This window comes from Somniosus microcephalus, chromosome 13, assembly GCF_052327205.1.
Source record: "Somniosus microcephalus isolate GS21.2 chromosome 13, FLI_Smic_1.0, whole genome shotgun sequence".
Classification (NCBI taxonomy): Eukaryota; Metazoa; Chordata; class Chondrichthyes; order Squaliformes; family Somniosidae; genus Somniosus; species Somniosus microcephalus.
Window position 1 is genome coordinate 163953215 of NC_140999.1, and position 14110 is coordinate 163967324.

The following is a 14110-nucleotide window of genomic DNA, read 5'->3' on the forward strand; positions in this document are numbered from 1 at the left end:
CAGCAACCCCCTGACGTTCTCCCACATGGATCACTTTCAGTTTTCACAAGGGATTGGGAAGCGGAAGGAGATTCCAGCTGCGGCTCTATCTAGCAACACTGCAAATGATTCACCAATTAAAAGCTGGAAACTGTAAAGTAATTTGAAAATAAGACTGTAAGTATAAGATGTGAAAGAAAACAGCTATGGTTGAATCTTAATTTGAGTTCCAAGAATATTAATAGATCATACAGAAACTTTCATTGGGGGCTTACTATTAAGGATTGAGATAAATAAAAAGACCTACAGTTCAGACATTCTCCAAGGCAATAATTAAGTGTTCTTCTTTGAAAATTCTAATCAATTACCAACCCCAAGATGTTAAATTTATAGGAATATTAATACAAATCTTTAATGATTCCTCAGCCTTTAATAGTCGTGTATATTTATATGCTGTATGTCGAATCACGCTTATATAGGCACAGAAAGTAGACAAAATATGATTGATTACGCTTTGTGTGATAACATTATCCTTAGACAATGAATGGCTATAAGTTGTGTACAGGGAATACAATGGCCATAGTCATCACAAAAAGGCATACTAATTGTTTCTGGAAGGGCTGCAGAAGATTCAGACATCTTTCCGTTTTCTGCACCAAACTATAAATAACCATATAGAAATAATTCAATGGACTGGAAAGATTCTCTCATGGGAAGTGTGCCTGAAATCTGCCATTATCCTGCAGACTCCCAAGGGATTTTAATTTCCTGTGTCAAATTTCAAGATCATTTCAATTTTGGCAAGTGCTTGTCCATACAACGCTTCACCTCCATACAATGCTTTGTTACATCCACACTTTTTGATCAGCATTTTTGCTCAAATAGCTAGTGAAATACAAGCAAATGATTACACTCATTAATCACTTAGATGATTTCTTTTTACTGGTAGGCCATACTGTAATGGAAAAAGGGTAGGAGGAATTTATTTACATAGAGGATTGTTGGAGCATGGAATGCTTTGCCACAGGGAGTGGTGGAGGCAAAGACCATTGCATCTTTTAAGAGGACCTTGAATAAATATTTGAAGCAGAGAAGTAACGAGGCTATTGAAAGAGAGCGGGTCAGTGGGATTAGGTTTGGATTGCTCCAGCGTGGAGCTACAACAGGCACAATGGGCCAGAAGGCCCCCTTCTGTGCTGTAAGCTTCCATGGTTCTGTAGATGTTCTCTCAACCTTTCATAGGGCAATCATGTTTCTTTAACTTAGGATATCAACAGGGGTGCACATCTCACATAGGTAAAGGGAATCAACCATTCATATAGTTCATTTTCACATAAGTAGAACGTGTTTATTCTTGGGAACAAAACACTAAAATCTAATAATTAGATTAAGAACTGTGTTTGATGGCTCAGCTGGCTAAGAGAGTGCATTGCTGGGCCATACAAACCATGAAGGTCCCAGGTTGGATGCTCAGTCTTTGCTGAATTAGTTGGGGTGCCAGTAGGGGTAATACAGTTGTCCTCAGCACTCCTGAGTTAGGGAAAGGAAAATCATCCAGGATTCCTGCTCCTGATAACTGTACTGCAACCCCTGTTGTAAGTGTGCATATGTGGACAAGATTAAAATTGGCTGCGATACCCTCAGTCAAATAGCCTGTCAACATTCACAGCGCAGGAAAAGGAGGGCAAACCAAGTTTTAAAAAAAAGAAAACACGGAAATATAAAATTGAATGGAAAGAACTTTACAGTTATAAACATCCAAACTTTACCTACATAGAAGTTACAACAAAGAAACAAGCCATATATGCCCAACCAGTCTGTATGGATGTTTACCCACCACAAGAGCAAATAATAAGTTAACCACCCTGTTCCCATATCCCTTTATCCCCTTTTCCTTCATTCTTCTATCCAATCTAATCTTTAACGCCAACATAGGGCTGGATTTTGTCAATGGGGAGCTTTTGGAGGCGGGACTCCCACTTGTTGGGTTTTAGTCCCGCCTCCATTGACTTGTGGCCAACCCACGCTATTTTCCCTTGATTGACCTTGTTAAGCCCACCCAGCGGGCTTAGCAGGCCAATTAAGGGAAAGCCGATTACAGGTGACATCAGCGAGTGACGTTTCATCTGTCAAGAGCTTTTGACAGATGAAATGTCATCGTTTGACGGCTCTGTGAAGCTGTCAAACACTGACAATCTGTCTTCTAAGTTGTGTCTTTACTCGAGACTCAATTAGAAAGCCTTCCTGACCAGAAAGCAGAAGGCTGCAACTTTTGACAGTTCAGCGGCCATTCTGCTTTCTGTGCCGGTGAGCTGAGGGACTCCCGAGACCTGAAGGGAGGAAGCCTGCAGGAAGAAGTAAAGGTAAGTAAAACTTATTAAAACACTTTACACACACCTCACACACTTACCTCTGCACACATGCACCCATCACTCACCTGCACACCGGACATCTCGGCCCCTCCGACCCCCACAGACCCATGGCTCGCCTCGCTGACCCTGGCGAGGTTCAGAGCCGTCTGGAAGCCCACACTTCAGGGCTCAAAATAGGGATTAGCCAAAAAACTACCTGTTAACCGGCAGTTAATTGGCACTAATTCCCTTCCCGCCTCAAGGAGACGGGACCCGGCGCGGGTCGGGTACCCGCCTCCTGGGAAGATGGCACGGAGGCGGGATGGGTACCCACCCCCAGATTCTGCCATTTTCCCGGCAGTCCTGCCTCCAAACCCACCTCCCCAGGGCTGGCAAAATCACCCCCATAGTTTCTGCCTCAACCACTAATCCTAGAAGTGAATTCTACCTGCTTGACGAATCAAACCAGGTCTTTTGCAGATGGGTAAGCATTGTCATGAGTAATGGGTCAAACCATCTTACTTCAGTTAAATCAGAGTGGTTCCAGAATAGACCCTACTGTGGGTCAGGGACAGTGGGTAGATAATGACAAAATATGGCTCTTCATAGAGCTTTCAGAGTTTAGGGTCAGTGGCATGGGAAAGAGTCTCTCATAAATACAGTTGTAAATGCATTGTTCTAAAAATTATTTTCACTATAAAGTGGGGGGATAGCAATGAATGTTTGAATTACTCACCTGGTGAAGGCACTATTCAGCACTGAGGGGCAGTCGTTCAAAATCAAGTTCATCTGTTTCCATTTGCAATGTTTCACATTTTGCCTCCAAACAATTGATACACAACCAACCAATGAATTGCAGGAGCTTGGTTAACACACAGTGCAGATTTCTACCCACAGTAACATGATGTAGAACTTTTAAACCTTTAAGCAAGTGACCAGTACCAGCCACATATTTGATATGGTTCATGAAGTAGATCATTCTGTTGTGGCATCCAAACAGGCCGTTATTAACACATTGAACAAACTGTGGGAAGTGCAGTGTTAGATAATGTTGAAGATTTATAATGATACACTTGCTTAAGGTTATGGCTAGATCGCAGGTGAAGATCAGGTAATAGGTTTCCATGACTCTGAACTACTGGGGCAACTGGTTTTAGATCTACACACCATTTACACAACACATTGAGACATACATCTTCCAGGTCATGTGTTTTTTGGATTTTACTTCATGTATATCAAATTAAGTTACTCTAATCCTACTATCTGCTAATATGCAAAGTTACTTTGGAAACAAGTTCATTTTTTTTTGCTTCTACTTTTTAGGAGTAGACCACATTGTAGGAGTCTCTGCACTCCTAGCAAAGAATCTATAAACTCACTAGTAGTTAACAAACTGAGTTTAATGTACTAAAACTTTACAAAACAAGAAAATGCAGGCGAAGCTCTAAACAGGTCTATTCACTATCACTCCACACGAGGACTAGCTGGAAACGCCCTCTACCTCTGACATCATACGTCATCACGTTTCCCACCGTTGGAACGTAACATGACCCACATGATGACGTCATCGCGTCCGATCGCGATTTTGTCGATCTCTAGCTCTGCTTAACCAGAGCCAACATTAGAAGGTAATAAACATGATTAAAGGCAGTTGTACCTGTCACTGTGAGAGTCTCTTAGTGGCTTTGCCACAACATAATTGAAAAAGTACCAAGACCAGCAACAGCACATTAGGCTTACTAAAAAAAAAAAAATGGCTACACTGGCCACCGCCAAGCACGATATTAGGTCCTGTTTGTGAAAGATTTAGATTCAATGTCGGTATCAATCATGACATTTCCTGCAAAAGATGTTGATTGATGAAATACTTCATTGGTGATACAAGTTGGAGATATATCCCGATGAAGAGAAGAACAATACTGACAGCTCAAATATTGTAAAATGACTAAATTTTCCCCTAGATCTTAACATAAGCACATTTAACAGGGTGAAGAAATTGCTTGAGAAAAGCACTTTCCCTATTCTCTCTACTCAAAAGTTTGATCCTATATCCTGTGCAACACAACCACAGCCCACGAATAGCAATGAGAATTGGAGGTCAGTGTAAAAAAGAAAATTTAAACATATACAGAAAGAGACAGAGCTTACATTTATATAGCGCCTTGGCACATCCTCAGGTCATCTCTCTCAACACTTCACAGCCAATGAATTAATTCTGAAGCGCCGTCACTGTTGTTGTGCAGGCAAATGTGGCAGCCAGTTTGCAGACAGCATAGCCCTACAAACAGCAAATGAGATCAATGACCAGTTACTCTGTACTCTAGTGGTGATGGTTGCAAGAGGAATGTTGACCAGGACAACTTTAACATCCAGCTGAAAAGGCAGATGGGACTTGTTTAGACAGCACCTCTGGAAATGCAGCATTCCCTGAGTACTGCACTGAAGTCTCAGACTAGATATGTGCTGCAAGTTTGCAACCTTCTGACAAGAGTGCTACAAACTGAGCCAAGCTGCCACCTAGCAAGAGATTAATATTAAAATGTTGGCCCGGAATTTGCGGTCGGCAGCGAAGCAAAGGCGTTCGCCGCTAGCCCCGAAGTAAGCTTTGCACAAAGATCTCGCAATCTCTGTCAAGAATTTCGGTTTTCCGACGCGTAATTCAAATCAACGGAAGTTAATGGGGATTCCCAGTGAAGAGCTGCTGTGAATTCAACAAGCTGTCTAACCAAGCCAATCAAAATGTAGTATTCTCACAGTTAGCGAACCAGGAAGTGGGTAAGCTCCTAAAATTCTAACTTTTTAAAAATGTTAGGGAGAGCAAATCAAAGATTGGAGCTCTCGCATGGGGGAAAAGGCAAACCTGAAATAAAGATAAACAAAGTTTAAAAAAAATATTTTCTTAGTTTTTTTTTAAGAAACTTTATTTTTTATTAAAATGGATAAATTGGACACTACAAAATTAAAATGAATTTTTCAGGGCCATAACCTTTGTTTAGCAGTCAATACGCTGCTAAAACCTTAGTTACACCTAATCCAAAAGGGTCTAATTTTTAGTGGGGCATTTAACAGCATAATTACTGCGGAAGAGCCGAAATTTTCATCAGTTTCCCTGATTTGAGGGATTTCACTGATTGCCGGCTCTGTTGCGGGGGGGTTGGGGGTGGGGGGGGGGGGGCACGCTGTGGGTTGGAGGTGGTGGGCACAGTCTGTGGAGGAGCAGTGAATGACAGACTGCAACTTCAAGATTTTCGCATTAGGCTGTGCATGCGCTAAATCCTGAAGTTGCGGTCAGTTTCAAAGGTGAAATGATAGCGAACGCTGCCAGTTTGCAGTCATCAGGACCGCAAATTCCGGCCCATTAATAATTTTAATAAATACAAATATCTAGATTCACTGTTCATTATACATCTTCCTACTTAATACCATTTGTGGGAGCACCACAAGCACTACTGCAGTTCAAGGAGAAGTCTCATCACCATCTTCTGAGGCCTAATGGGGCTTTACCAACCTCTCTGATATCTGAGAACTAATATAAAAAATCTGAGAACTAATATCAAAAATATGAAAGATAATCAGCTACTTTGTTTAAATAGTTAACTTTTTGGTCATTATTTCTTTCTACTTCAGTTGCTGGTGGTTGCAGTACAAATTCCTGTACATCATCCAATGGCAGATTATTACTTATATGCCTAACAGTGCACAAAAACACTCTGGACTTCTGATGGGCCAAGTTCACCTGCGCTAGAGATGCAACGGTACATCATGGATTAAAATAGCACTGTCTTTTACCTTTACCACTGTCTTTGACATACGTGAAGCCTCTGTAAGGTTTATACAATGCTGGCAAAAACTACTGCCATTTAAAAAATAAGAATGTAGAGAGGAAAGACAAGTACGTGTAAGTAAATCCATGATTGAGAAAAGTAAGGCTATAATAAATATAGCTTATAAATAATCATAGAATGGTCTCCTTCTGTGCTGTAACCATTCAGCCTGTCGAGCCCATGCCGGCTCTCTGCAAGACCACTTCAGCTAATCCCACTCACCCACCCTTTCCCCATAGCCCTGCAATTTTTTTTCCTTCAGGTATTTATCCAATTCACTTTTGAAAGCCACGATTGAGTTTGCCTCCACCACCTTCTCAGGCAGTGCATTCCAGATCCTAACCACTCGCTGCATAAAATTATTTTTCCTCATGTTGCCTTTGGTTCTTTTGCCAATCACCTTAAATCTGTGTCCTCTGGTTCTCGACCCTTCCACCAATGGGAACAGTTTCTCTCTATCTACTCTATCTAGACCTCTCATGATTTCGAATACCTCTAGCAAATCTCCTCTCAACCTTCTCTGCTCTAAGGAGAACAACCTTGTAACTGAAGGCCCTCATCCCTGGAATCGTTCTCGTAAATCTTTTCTGCACCCTCTCAAAGGCCTTCACATCCTTCCTAAAGTGCGGTGCCCAGATTTGGACAATACTCCAGTTGAGGCCGAACCAGTGTTTTATAAAGGTTCATCATAACCTCCTTGCTTTTGTACTCTATGCCTCTATTTATGAAGCCCAGGATTCCATAAGCTTTTTTAACTGCTTTCTCAACCTGCCCTGCCACCTTCAATGTTTTGTGCACATATACCCCCAGGTCTTTCTGTTCATGCACCCCCTTTAGGATTGTACCCTTTAGTTTATATTGCCTCTCCTCGTTCTTCCTGCCAAAATGTATCACTCTGCACTTTTCTGCGTTTAAATTTCATCTGTCACGTGTCCGCCCATTTCACCAACCTGTCTATGTCTTCTTGAAGTCTATCACTATCCTCCTCACTGTACACTATACTTCCAAGTTTTGTGTCATCTGCAAATTTTGAAATTGTGCCCTGTACTTCGAAGTCCAAGTCATTAATATATATCAAGAAAATCAATGGTCCTAGAACCGACCCCTGGGGAACACCACTGTATACCTCCCTCCAGTCCGAAGAACAACCATTCACCACTACTCTCTCTTTCCTGTCACTTAGCCAATTTTGTATCCACTGTTCCTTTTATTCCATGGGCTTCAACTTTGCTGGTAAGCCTATTATGTGGCACTTTATCAAACACCTTTTGGAATTCCATGTACACCACATCAGCCGCATTGCCCTCATCAACCCTTTCTGTTACCTCATCAAAGAACTCGATCAAGTTAGTTAAACATCATTTGCCTTTAACAAATTCATGCTGGCTTTCCTTAATTAATCCACACTTGTCCAAGTGACTGTTAACTTTGTCCCTGATTATTGTTTCTTAAAGCTTCCCCACTACGGAGGTTAAACGGACTGGCCTGTAGTTGCTGGGCTTATCCTTACACCTTTTTGATGCTCCTTGATTTTTGGCTGCACTCCAGTCCCACGCTCCTGATCTGTGGTCACCCGGTGCGGGGGAAGCGGGCAGATCAGAGGACCTCCTTGTAGGACTGCTCCTGGGCCTGGCCAAAAAAGCCATTAACTGGTCCAGGCAGCGGGCAGTCAAGGGGGTCGTTCAGCCTGATTGCCTGCCTCTCTTCTGCGGCCATGTTCGCGCCCGGGTGGCCCTGGAGATGGAGCACGCGGTGTCCGCCGGCACGCTTGAGGCCTTCCGCAACTGGTGGGCGCTGCGGGGACTGGAATGCATCATCACCCCGGCCAATGAAATTTTAATTTAATTTGTTAATCTTATTTAAAGTTTTATTAAGTTACAGACAATTTGTTTAATCACCTAACCAGAAAAGTACACCCTTTTGTTGGTGTAAGGATAAACCCAAAGATAAATCATGTGATTTATTGTTGAGACAGACTTTTCTTAATCAAGATTACCAAAGTTATTGTTTTTAAAATAACCTTGAAGCCAGGAGAATTAAGGTATCACACAATACCGCTTTTAAACCAGCAATCTTGCTCCTTGGAAATAAATAAATATTCCAATTACTGTATCGACCCTTCTACTGTCCTCCCAATTAAGCTGATGTCTATTATTACTGGTGAGTAACACTGAAATACTAAATCTAGAGCTAATAGGGTAATTGAGATCCGCTAGTGCACTCTGTTGTGTGATCTGGGCTAGTGGAGCACCATGTACAGTTCAAAGAATCAGTGAGGAAAGTAATAAGTTATTCAACAATCCTCGATGGGGTTTTGTGATGGCGTGACTATTGTGTTCATTTTATTTTCAACAACTATTTTTTTCATCTTAACAACTTGATGACCAGTTCTGTAACTGAAACCTATGTCTTCTATTCTCAAATGAGTTAATATGGCCCCGGTCTAATTAGCTTTGATTACGGTAATGTGCTACGTCTGTGAAAATTGGAGTTGGTCTACAAAAGATTAATAAAGCTCTTTCAGAATATTGCTTTCAGCTTTTTCTTAGTTTCTTTGAATTAAATTATTTCTTCAGATGAGTCTACCCTTGGTAAACAGTACACATTCTTGAAGTGTAGCTTATGGGATGAGATATCACTGGTAGAATACATGAGCTTCACACAACTGTAGAGTCTGGTATCCCTGCCAGAATTGGCAATCACTGCAAAGTTCTCTTTTGACAGTGCTGTCAATCAATCAAGATCATAATAGCCGATCAAAACACAATCACCTGACAATGACTCCATGCAATACGAATAAGAACCTAAATTCACAGGCCCTGAAAATCCATGGATGCTTGGGGACTGCACCCCAGCATAAGTACTAGTTTGCACCCACCTGGGATGGGATCCATTGCTAACCCTATTGGACTTTTCAGCGAGAGGGGAGATCCTTTTTTTTTAAATGGCAGGTTCCCACACGGCAGGGGCACATCTAGACCTCCACCATCTTTGAGGGCCCGAAAATAAATTTAAGAGTGCTGGGTTCTCCTCCCTGCCCCCACCCAACCCGGAAGAAATTTATAGGTGCATTGCACATAGGGGGCGCTGTAACATATTAATAAAAGTTGAAGAATTTTCTTTGGTGGTCCAGGCCTCGATCCTGGCCTGGACCCTCAAATGGGCTTCATCACATCCAGTTGTTGGGAAGGTGCACCTGGTCTGATCAGATGTACCTTCAACGATCGTTCGGTGGGTCCCACTTCAGGCCAAGTTCATGGAAGCTCCAACATTCGGAGTTCCTGCCCCCTCTTACATTATTGGCCATATTTGGGAGTGATCAGAGGCTCTGCCTCCAATAAGCCATAGAGGATACATCAGCACAAGGCAAGGACCTGGCATATTCAACCATTCCAATGGACTCCTGCTGAAGCTTCGGCTGGAATGGCTGTAGACTTTTGGGCCCACATTGTCTCAACGCATGGGGGAAAAATTTGGTAGGTTAGCGCCCTCTGCAGGTGCTGATGAAGTAGCACTGGGGCGAGGCGAATCCAGCGGCGCACGACAAATCTGGCCCCCTCACTCCCGTTGCGCCATCGGTATAAGCCGGGGACTTCAACGCCAAGCAGATCGTGACCTGAGTGAGCATGCACCAGATCTGGAAAATTCATTGTCGCCACTTAATTTTGTGCCTTGACCAGACCGCAACAGGGAGAGCTGGTGCACAGCTGCAAGAAGCCGGCTCCAGCTATGTTATTTAAAGGCATCAGCATTAATCACTCACAGCTGTCAGGGCAGGTTAGTTTCAGTGGTTTCTTGTCAGTTTCACCCAGTGGATGAGTTTGTATGAGTAATTTCAAGCTTTTTTATCAGCAGTTTTCTGGCAAGTGAAAAGTGGCTACATTTATTGTTCAAAGATTCAAACTGCTACACTTGGCAACATTAATGGGGGCTGTACTGGCATGCCACCTTGCCCTCCAGGATCTATGGCGGAGGAAGTGTAGGCAGCCAGAAATACGGGAACATGTGTGCAGAGGGACATCAGGGCTTTCACCAGGAGGCCTTACCCTCCGAGGGTATTCCGATAGCACCCCACCTACCTTCAATTAAGCAGGGAGCAGTGTATTAGACAGCTCCACATCACCAAGGTGGTTGTCACAGAACTCTGCCACCTCCTCCAAACAGGCCTCCAGCCTCACACCAGGATGACTTAAACCTCAAATCCACTTTGCTCACCACATGCCCATCATACCATCCCTGTGTCATGCCATATCACAATGTCCTCCTGGGCGCAAAGATGAAATGAGAGAGACTACAAAATATTGCAAACACCATTAATAAATTTATGCATAAACATATCACACATCACATTCATTCTAATAATAACCCTTGTGCCTGCCATAGTTGAATAGCTGTCATTGTGTGCAAGGCATGAGATGTGGGTGTGAGTGCTGGTAGGTAGAGATTGTTGGTGGGTGAGTGCTGGGGGTGTGGTGCTTTGGGCAGTGTGTGAAGCTTGTGGTACAGCTGGTGGTATGTAGCATTTGTTGAAGCATTCAATCACCCTGACCACCCAACTGAGGTGGATCTACCATGAGCACACCTGCCTTCAAATAACATCGCTGGAGCCGACTTCTTGCATTCTTTCAGCTGTGCACCAGCTCTCCCTGTCGCTGTCTGGTCAAGGCACAAGACTCCTTCTCCTTGTTGTGCTTCTCCTTGCTGAGGCAGCTGCACAGCCAGCAATGCTGAGAATGAGGTGCTGCAGTATCAATGAACCTCCCCTTTAAGTACTGGGGAAAAGCCTATGGCAATGATGAGTTGAGATTAGACTGCACCCGATATTGGTCCACCCTTTGAGTGTAACACCACTGAGCTAGGCCTTTAAGACTTGATTTAGCACCCCAATCATTTCTTTGAGCAGTGAGAATTAATTTTGCATGCAGTCTAAAGTATTAGCGCCTGGTGCTAATTCTCAAACTTTTCTAAAGATACCGCCCATTCCTGGGCTATAGTAAATTTCTAGCCCATGGAATTTTACTATTCAGCCCATCACACCTATGCCGACTCTCTGAAAGGCTATCCACTTATACCCATTCCCCTGACCTTACCCCATATCTCTTAAAATTTTCTTTTGCAAATAATAATTCCTTTTAAAAGCTGTTTGGATTCTGTTTTCACCACTATTTCTGGTAGGGAATTCCATATCCTAACAACCCTCTATGCTAAAAACATAAAAATTCCTATCCCATCCTTACATTCTTTTGGTGTTAATCTTAAATTTATGCCCTCTAGTTACAGAATCCCTAATCGGCTGAAATAGTTTATTCTTATCAAAGTGTCTCATTATTTGGAATACCTCTATTAGATCTCCACTTCACCTTGTTTGTTGTAATGAAAAGAGGCCCTGTTTCTCTAGTCCCTCCTCATGACTAAAGCTTCTCATCCCTGGAATCATCTTAATGAATCTCTTCTGCAACATAAGAACAGGAGTAGGCCATTCAGCTCCTCAAGCCTGTTCCGCCATTCAATTAGATCATAGCTGATCTGTAACTCAACTCCATTTGTCCGCCTTTGCTCCATATTCCTTGATACCCTTACTTAATAAATATCTACCAATCTCAGCCTCTATATGGCCTTGATATCCTTCATAAAGTAAGGCACCCAAAACTAGACATCATAGTCTAACTGCAACCTAACCAATGGTTTATATAACGATAGCAAAATACTGCAGATGCTGGAAATCCGAAATAACAACAGAAAATGCTGGAAAAACTCAGCAGGCCAGGCAACATCCGTGGAGAGAAAATAGAGTCAACGTTTCGAGTCAAACTCTTTGTCAAGACTGGAAAGGCACAGGAAATGAAATAGGTTGAAAGGCCAGGCTGGGAGAGAACAAAAGAGAAATGAAGAGACATTAAGAGGTATTCAAAACGAGACGAGATGGTGATAGGACCAGTGGAGACAAAAGACGGCTCTAGATTAGGTGTGAAATGTGCTGGCAGAGTGGGAGACAGCTGCCATGTGGGAGAGAGAAAGAAAAGAAAAAAAAAAGGGGGCGGCGGGAAAGGACCAAAACAAAGGTGGGGATAAAAAATAAGTAAAAATGTAATGGGGGCCGAGGTTATGATCCCACATGGCAGCTGTCTCCCATTCTGCCAGCACATTTCACACCTAATCTAGAGCCGTCTTTTGTCTCCACTGGTCCTATCACCATCTTGTCTCGTTTTGAATACCTCTTAATGTCTCTTCATTTCTCTTTTGTTCTCTCCCAGCCTGGCCTTTCAACCTATTTCATTTCCTGTGCCTTTCCAGTCTTGACAAAGAGTTTGACCCAAAACGTTGACTCTATTTTCTCTCCATGGATGTTGCCTGGCCTGCTGAGTTTTTCCAGTATTTTCTGTTGTTATAATGGTTTATATAGTTTAGTATTACCCTTTTGCTTTCTTACTTAATGCTCCAATTTATAGAATCTAGGATCGCACATGTTTTTTATTGTAGCTTTACCAACTTGTCCTGCCATTTTTAAAGACTTGTGTATCTGATCTCTTAAGTCTCTCTGTTCCTCTACACTTTGTAAAATGTTACCATTTAATGTCTATCTCCTCTCCGTATTCTTCCCCTCACAATGCATCATTTCACATTTCTCAGCATTATATTTCTTCTGGTATCTATCTATTAACTGAAGTTAATCCTCCTGAAGTCACTTACAGTCTTCTTCACAGTTAACCATCCTCCCTATTTTTGTGTATCTGCAATTTTTGATATTGTGTCCCCATACCCAATTGCAGATTATTTATATACATTGAGAAGAACATTTGACCAACACTGACAGCCGGGGACAGCACTATTAACATACTTCCAGTGTGAAAAACATCATTAACTACTATTCTCTGTTTTCTGCTCTTTAGCCAACTTCCTATCTATTCTGCCATATTTCCTTCAATAACAGGTGCCACAATTTAGTCAATGTGGCACCTTATCTATTTCCTTTTGAAAATCCAAACACCCAATACCTTCATATACCAATCAAACCATCTTTTTCCTGCCCTTTTTAGCAGGCCAATTAAGGGAAAGCCGGTTACTGGTGACATCAGCGAGTGACATTTCATCTGTCAAGATTTTTTGACAGATGAATTGTCATTGTTTGACAGCTCTGTGAAGCTGTCAAACACTGACAATCTGTCTTCTAAGTTGAGTCCTTTACTCAAGACTCAATTAGAAAGCCTTCCTGAGCAGAAAGCAGAAGGCTGCTGCATTTATGAATGCAGCGGCCAATCTGATTTCTGTGCTGGTGAGATGAGGGACTCCCGAGACCTGAAGGGATGAAGGCTGGAGGAAGAAGCAAAGGTAAGTAAAGCTTTTAAAACACTTTAGACTCACCTCACACACTTATCTCTGCACACATGCACCCATCACTCACCTGCACACCGGACATCTCGGCCCCTCCGACCCCCGCAGACCCACGGCTCACCTTGCTGATCCTGGAGAGGGTCGGAGCCGTCGGGATATTTTAGGTGTCAAAATAGGGATTATCCAAAAAACTGCCTGTTAACTATCTGTTAACAGGCAGTTAATTGGCACTAATCCCCTTCTCGCCTCGAGGAGGCGGCTCCCAGCACGGGTCAGGTACCCGCCTCCTAGGAAGATGGCACGGAGGCGGGTTGGGGGCGGGATGGGTACCCGCCCCCAGATTCTGCCATTTTCCTGGCAGTCCCATCTCCATACCCATCTCCCCAGGGCTGGCAAAATCGCCCCCTAGTTTCTATTGCTTTGAAAATATATTTAGATCAATTCAATTTTGGTCACAGGGATAACAATTTAAATGGACTAACGGCAGGTTCTTGGAAACAGGGATGAGATTGTAGGAAAATGTAAATGTCAAATTTTTAATTAGGTTTTTTTAAATCAAAGATGAAGGGCCAATTTCTGAACTTTACTGTTCCCTGAGTCCATGCAACCATAGCAATGGTTCAT